This window comes from Drosophila elegans, unplaced genomic scaffold (genome assembly GCF_018152505.1).
Source record: "Drosophila elegans isolate 14027-0461.03 unplaced genomic scaffold, ASM1815250v1 contig_476, whole genome shotgun sequence".
Classification (NCBI taxonomy): Eukaryota; Metazoa; Arthropoda; class Insecta; order Diptera; family Drosophilidae; genus Drosophila; species Drosophila elegans.
The window spans coordinates 2,734,248-2,741,299 of NW_024545863.1; positions in this window are offsets into that span (position 1 = coordinate 2,734,248).

Genomic DNA, 7,052 nt, shown 5'->3' on the forward strand with positions numbered 1-7,052 from the left:
AAAAAAGGGAGAACTTTGTTATTCATTGTTGCAGAAAAAGTCTGGTATTATTTTGGAAACTTTGTTTCACAAGTAAACTCGTTTTGAAGTCGTGGTTTTTCAAATACAGCAAAATACAACCTAAAAATTGAGAAAAACAAACCAATTGAATACATTTTAAAAAAAGTTTACACATTTTAAAGTGTTAATTTGAAATTCCATCAAATTTGAATTCCATCTTTTGTTATTTAAAATTCATTGAAGAATTGTTTGTTATTATTTCTCTAATTTTTACCAATCCCTCTTCAAACGCCCCTGCTTTCAGCCTATGAGAGTTTTGTGTTGCCGCTGCGATTTACATTAATTTGCCATTTTTCATGCTGTGACCGGCACTTGAAATTTATGTCTATGTGCGGGTGAATCATAAAAAGTTCGTCAACATTTTCCTATGTAAGTAATGGCGCGGCAATGAAAAAGGATCAGGCTTTACGAGATGGCGCAAACTATGTCCTGGCAGGCAGCTTGTTCTTCTGTTTCTTCTGTTTCTGCTGCTTCTGCGAATAATGCGCTGCCATAAAAAGCCGGCAAGACATTTGGGTGCGTGGCCATATCCTGGCAACTGCCAACAGGTTCCCGCGCGGAGATTTGCATTCGGAATAAGATTGGATGGCTGACAAGCGCCTGGAAAAAATGTTAATTTAGTGCACGATGCGTTGACAACGACAACGAGGCTCTTATGCAGATATATCAGTCACCATCCAGCCATCCAAATCCACATCCAACCATCCAGCCGGGCTGCTTGTCATAAAGCGATCAAACAGGAGGCTTGACATTTCAATTTGCAAGCCGAGAGGAGACGAGCGAGTTGATTCGAGGAGCCAAAGACATCAAGGCACTCAAAAAAAAAGCATCCTAAATTTAAAACATTTTTTTTTTAATTTAACAACCATACTTGCCGTGTATTTTTAATTTTCAAAAATTTAAAAAAACATTCTATAATATGCTTATTATTTTAATGTGATATTAACAAAATTGAGCTTTAAAAAATGTAATTAAGTCTTTTCTCTAATTTTTAGAGTAGCTGTGCTGTTTTCAAAAATTTATTTTTTTAAAAAATTTATTTTATACAAATTTAAAGTCGTAACCCCTTTTTTAAATATTTTTTGCCAAGTGGCAGCAGCAACAACGACAACGCAGCAACGGCGACAACGCAACGAAACGAAAACCGAACGAGTCGGCGAAGACAGGACAACATTCGCGACAACATGCAAATATGCAAATCGATGCGCTGACAATTTTCAGCCAAATCAAATATGCAATTCCAGCTGAGAATCGCATGGCATCCGCTGTCTCATCTTTACAGCTAAAACTCCTCTGAACTATGCCCAACTTTTCCCGCACTCTCACGAGTTTTGTTAATTTATTTTGGCCGCGTGCCGCTAAGAAATCGCCATTGGCAACAATGCAGTGCCAGCTACAAGCAATTACGAAAAAGTTACTGTAATCCTGAGAGTCCTGATACCCGAATCCTAAATCTCCAGCCCCGAGTCCTGAGAGTCCTGCGCCTGCTCCCTGTCACTGGAACAAGCGGTAAGCGGCTTAGGATTGTTGACTTTCACATCACAATCACTTAGGGGTTGATCCTGCGACTCCTGTTTGTTGTTCTGTGCCTCGCTTTTTGCCCGATGTGTGATTAGCCTATTAGCCAAACAAAACAAAAAATAGAGATTGCTGAATACAGAATACAGAAATCCTCCAGGAAAAGGCAGTTTCATGATGAGAAAGGTAAATATTGAATCTGATGCGCAGTGATGAGCCTGTCATCTCCAAAACGAGCAAGTCCAATAAATATAAATGCCCGCAAGGCGTTAGTTATTATGGCAAATCTAATAAAACGAGCGTGGGATAAATGTGAATGAAGTTTCTAAAAAGGGGAAGTGATATAGATTAATTTATATATGATCCAATAATTTTTTCTTCCTAAAAAAATATATACAACTTGTCAAATACAATGATTTTTGATGATATAAATCGCACACTTTACTTATTTTAAATATCTATAATAACTATTTTCAACAATTCCATTGAACTCTTCACATTAATTCACTCACTTAACCAATTTATATGTGGACCATCCCGATATTCGCAAGATTCAAAGCCTATAAATCACAGACCACAAATATTTATGTGCAAGTATTTAAAAATCCAAACGAGAATCAGTATCTCGATGGTCAGAGCCCTGGTCTTGACCATTTATTCATGGCTTCGCTTGGTTTCTTTGGCTTTATTTTTGTTTTTTGGCTACAAGACCGCTTGCATTGTTTTCCGGACCGCTTATTGACGAAAATTTCAGAAATTTTAATTTAAAATATTTCTTTGAATGCTAAATTGTTGACTCTTTGCACCGTGGAACTTTGGGGAACTGTGTGGATCTGTGTGGATCTGTGGATCTGTGGGTCTGAGGCGCACAAACCAGCTAAGCAAACCCCACGACAAAGACACAAAAGAACAAAAGCGCGCGACAAACAAAAAACCCAGAGCAAACACACAGTCGGCCAGCGAGGGGTTAAGGGGGAGCCTTGGGGGTGGGGTAATGGACAGGCTTATCCCAAGCTAAAACCTGGCTAAACCGAAGTGAAGTGAACTGAACCGAACTGAGACATTCGAGAGGCCGCAGGATCGTGTCGCTCGTTTGTTTCTGCTGAAAATCTTAAAATTCTCGCAATTTCATGTTCGTTAAATTTTGATGTTGCAAATAAATTGAATTGTTAAACGTGCAACTTCGGATGTTGTTGTCGATGGCTGTTTTAGTTGCTGTTGCTGTTGTTGTATTTGTTGCTGTTGGCGGATTGCTGCAGGCGCATATTTAAACAAATGATGGCCAGATTTGGCGGCTTTTGCCCTGCTGCAGCGGCATTGCACTGAAAAGATGAACATCTCGTTGTTCTATGAGCAGCCAGCGAGGGTGGATCAAGAAATACCACTCAGTGAAAGTCTGGGAATGTCCTTAGGCATATGTGAATGGAAATAAATTAAAACCAAATAAATTAAACTGTGAGAGTGGACTTATAAATAGTAAAAAAATATTTGATCAAAGGTTTTAAATAGTTGAAAGCCTAGTATTTTAAAATGTTAATATTTAAAGTATGCCTAGAAATGCAATATGCGTACATCAACTCGATGTTTTAACACATGACTTAATTTTTAAGTCTAAGACTAACTAACTGATTTGTTTTCAAATCTACTTTTCTGTTATCTTATACAAAGTGCAATCATTTCTTATATTTAAAAACATATATATATATATATATATATATATATATATATATATATATATATATAAAATACCAACTATAAGTTAAGTAAGAAAAGAACAATAATTACAAAGGACTAACATTTGTAAATGTCATGTATTGTTAGATATTAATAGTTTAAGCAATTGCAAATAAAAAATAAGCATCCAGGGGTATTATTTTCTCGGTCAACCCTCGTTTTCTCTCGGCCATGACTGTCGCAGCAATATCAGCATCTCGTCGCAACCCAATTGTCCCCAAAGGTTGTCCGGATCCTCAGCCTCTCCGTCGTGCCTTTTGTTATTGTGAGTTAAAATATTTATTTGTCGTAGCGCCTGGCCGGAGTGAGAAATTCTGATGGGTTTCTTATTTGCTTGGCTCGGCTTTTTTGCATATGTCCGGCCAGTCAGCCGGGGCAACAACGATGACTACATTAACCGCATGCATAATAAACCCGGCCCAAACCGAAACCACACCATTCCCCGCCTCCAACCAATCCCTTCACCCAGGGGTCCTCGGTCTATATCTTCGTCGCTCTATTGGCTTCGATTTTATATGGAAATGCGGCATCAACAATGGCTTCATATTTTCCTCTCTCCCGAAGGCGCATTCAAATCCTTGCTGCACCTTTGACATGCTCACTTTGGATTGGGATGGCGGATGATTTATGCAGCCATGGAATGTCGTTTGCTTTTGCCGTTTTTCTCTTTTTTTTTTTTTTTTGTTGCTATTATTTTTTCTGCATTTTTCGTTTGGCTTTGCAGCATCGGCAGCAACATGTGAAAAATTAAGTGATATTTCGGAATTTGTTGGCAGCTCCAGAGTATCGAAGCGAAGTCTTTCGGATCGACCATGGGCCATGGTAATTGATGCCAGTGCTCTCAATCAATGCCCAAGTACCATGCATAAATGGTCGGACGTTTCCCACAGCTGGAAAATGGAAAACCGATTTTCGCTCCCACTAATAGAAAGATTATTAAACGCTCGTGTAGTTGTTGGCATTGTCAGGCGGCCTGTTTGCCCATTAATTCATCATTATTAAGTTGTCAGCATTGTGGTTGACATTTGTGACCAACCATCCTCCTCCGATCTCCGCCGTATTTAAACATGCGGGCCACTTGACATCTGTTGGCTGTCACTGAGATTTCGATTTGGAGTCGGATTTGGATTCCGTTTTGGATTTGAGGCTTGCTCATTTTTGTGTTGGCCGTCTGCACCTGCATTTGATTGATGCTAATTTTCCACGACATTATTGCAAGTTAATCTAGAGTCCCAGAAATGACTGATGTCCCAAGAGCTGCTGTTTTTGGCCTCTGTAATTAATAGATGTGGGTGCCCTCTTTAGCCAGAATCGAGATGGGAACGGTTAGATATCTTCATTACATCGGGGACAGATGCACTGGAAATTCTGGTGGGTCCTTTTGTTTTTGCTCATTTATCTTAAGAGTGTAAGAGATGTGGTGGCCAGTATGGTATGAAATCTGTAGCAGATGAGCTAAAGCTATCGTAGTTAATAGATAATTTATTACAATTAAGGAAAGAAAGAAAATTATACGCTAATTTAAATCTGTTTTTATTGTAGTTGTTTTTATGAACAATTTTTATGGTAAACGGTTATTTCATAATGAGTACTGATATGATTAGGTAAGTTGTTCATCAATTTGACTGCCTGGGAAATCCATTTCAGAAAAATTCAAGACATAAAAAAATCTAAGAATGTTTTTTTTATATGATTTTTTTAAATAAATAAAGTAAAGCTGTTTTCTTTGAAGAACCATGTTTATTTTGTTTATATTTTATATACTTTATTAAATTGAACAACACGAAAATTACTGAACTGGAAAAAGAAATTTATGTCAAACTGGTTCCAATTAATTGTTTATATTCATTGCTTTTCCTTTCAGTTCCAATTAATAAAACGCCAAAAATTGTACTCCCCTACAGACGCCACTCAAAACCTCACTCCAGCGTCCCGCTAATTAATGCGAACTGTGCAAAAATTTACGTTTGAATGCTTAATTGGCTGACTATCAGAGCCGTCGCATCAAATCACATGGCTATTTGTTACTCCAACACCCAGACAACGGGAGGAACTGGCGAAGTGGGGGCAACAATGTAATCAGAGGGCCAAAACACGCAATCCCCTTTCGCACGCACAGAGTCCAGAAGCGCCTAAACCATCGAGCCACCGAGTCGAACCACCCACCCACGGGTCCAGGATCCAGACTGGACCCACTCTCGGTGGTATATGGTATATAATAACTGGCGGGGCGGGCGGAGCTTCACAAAATGTCTTCCTCACTTTTCGCGCTTAATTAAACAATTAAATTTAATTACGGTTAATATGGCTCTAATTGCTGTATTTCCTACGTTCACACGCACAAGGAGTGGAGCTTTTCCATCCTCTCCCTCAGAAAACCAACTATCTGTACATGGCTATATACGGTATATAGACAGATCTATATAGAGATGGGAAGCTGGGTCGCACCGGGGTCTCTCCTTTTGTGCTCGATACATAAAAGCATCAAATTAAAAGTGCCAACGCCAGGTCATTTTGTGGCAGCCAGAAAGAGATGGCAATTGGGGGTGGTAAATGGAAAGAAAGAGAGAGAAAGAGAGAGGAGGCAATAGCAGTCAAAATGTCCTTACACGGACTATCTGTCTGACATTTCTCCCCTTCCCAAAACCCGAACACAATTAAGCGGAAAGAAAAATTATTATAACTTTATGTTTTGTCATTCCCAGCACGTACTCAAGTGTGAAAGAGATGGCACCAGAGCATGTGGCATATAAGAAACTTGGGGTAGTAGTACATAAACTAAAATCAATAAAAAACTACCCCCAGAAATTCGTGGGGATACGAACTCACCACGGCTGAAGTTATTTTAGCAGGTGTGTTGAGTGTGCGCAGGACAAAAAGAGAGGGATGGAGAAATGGCCAGAAAGAGACGGCATGCCCGTACATTTTGTCCTGTTTTGTCGCCCGGCAATTTTCTTAACACTTGGCTGCGTTTATTTGCACGGGAAAATTGCAAAAATGGCGGCGCTGCCGCAGTCGCAGTCGACGTCGCTGCCGGCGTCGACCATACTAATATGTCCAATTGTGGAAAATAATTATAATGAAACAAATTTCCACTCACTTGCCAAAGAGGAAAGCAAAACGTCATATCCTTTTGGCCGGCTGACCCTTCTCGCTCGCACACTCCTGAACTGCCCCTCTCTCCTTCTCTTTTTGATAGCAAGCCCCCAACCCCATTGAAAATGTAATAAATGGCTGCGTTTACCGTTACTTTTTCCACCAAGGGGTTGTGGTGTAAAGCATTTTGTGCATGTGTGTGTGCGGTTGAGTAGAGCGAAATTAAGTTCATATAAAATAAAGCAACAATATAATGGCAGTGCAGTCGTGGGAGTTAAATCGTTTCTACTTGAATTAAGGTGAATTGTCTGCCAGTTTATATTTGTTTGTTTGCTTTTGCGCCCCTTTTTTACAGTGTAACTGTGTGCGTGGGCATAAATCTCCGTGTTGGTGAGTTTTATTGTCTCCACTTGCCATGGATTTCTGCGTTATAATTGGAAGTGTAAAGCAATAAATGTAACTCTTCAGCAACCAAAACAACAAAAAAAGGTAAGGAGACAAAAGAAAAAACATTTACCGTTTTCAAATGAGAAAACCAAACAAACGGAAAAAATATGCAAAAGATTTATCTGCTCAGGGGAAATCCAATGGGAGAAATTGAAAAATAGAGAAATAAGTTTTCGTTTGCAGATTAAAAACTGGCA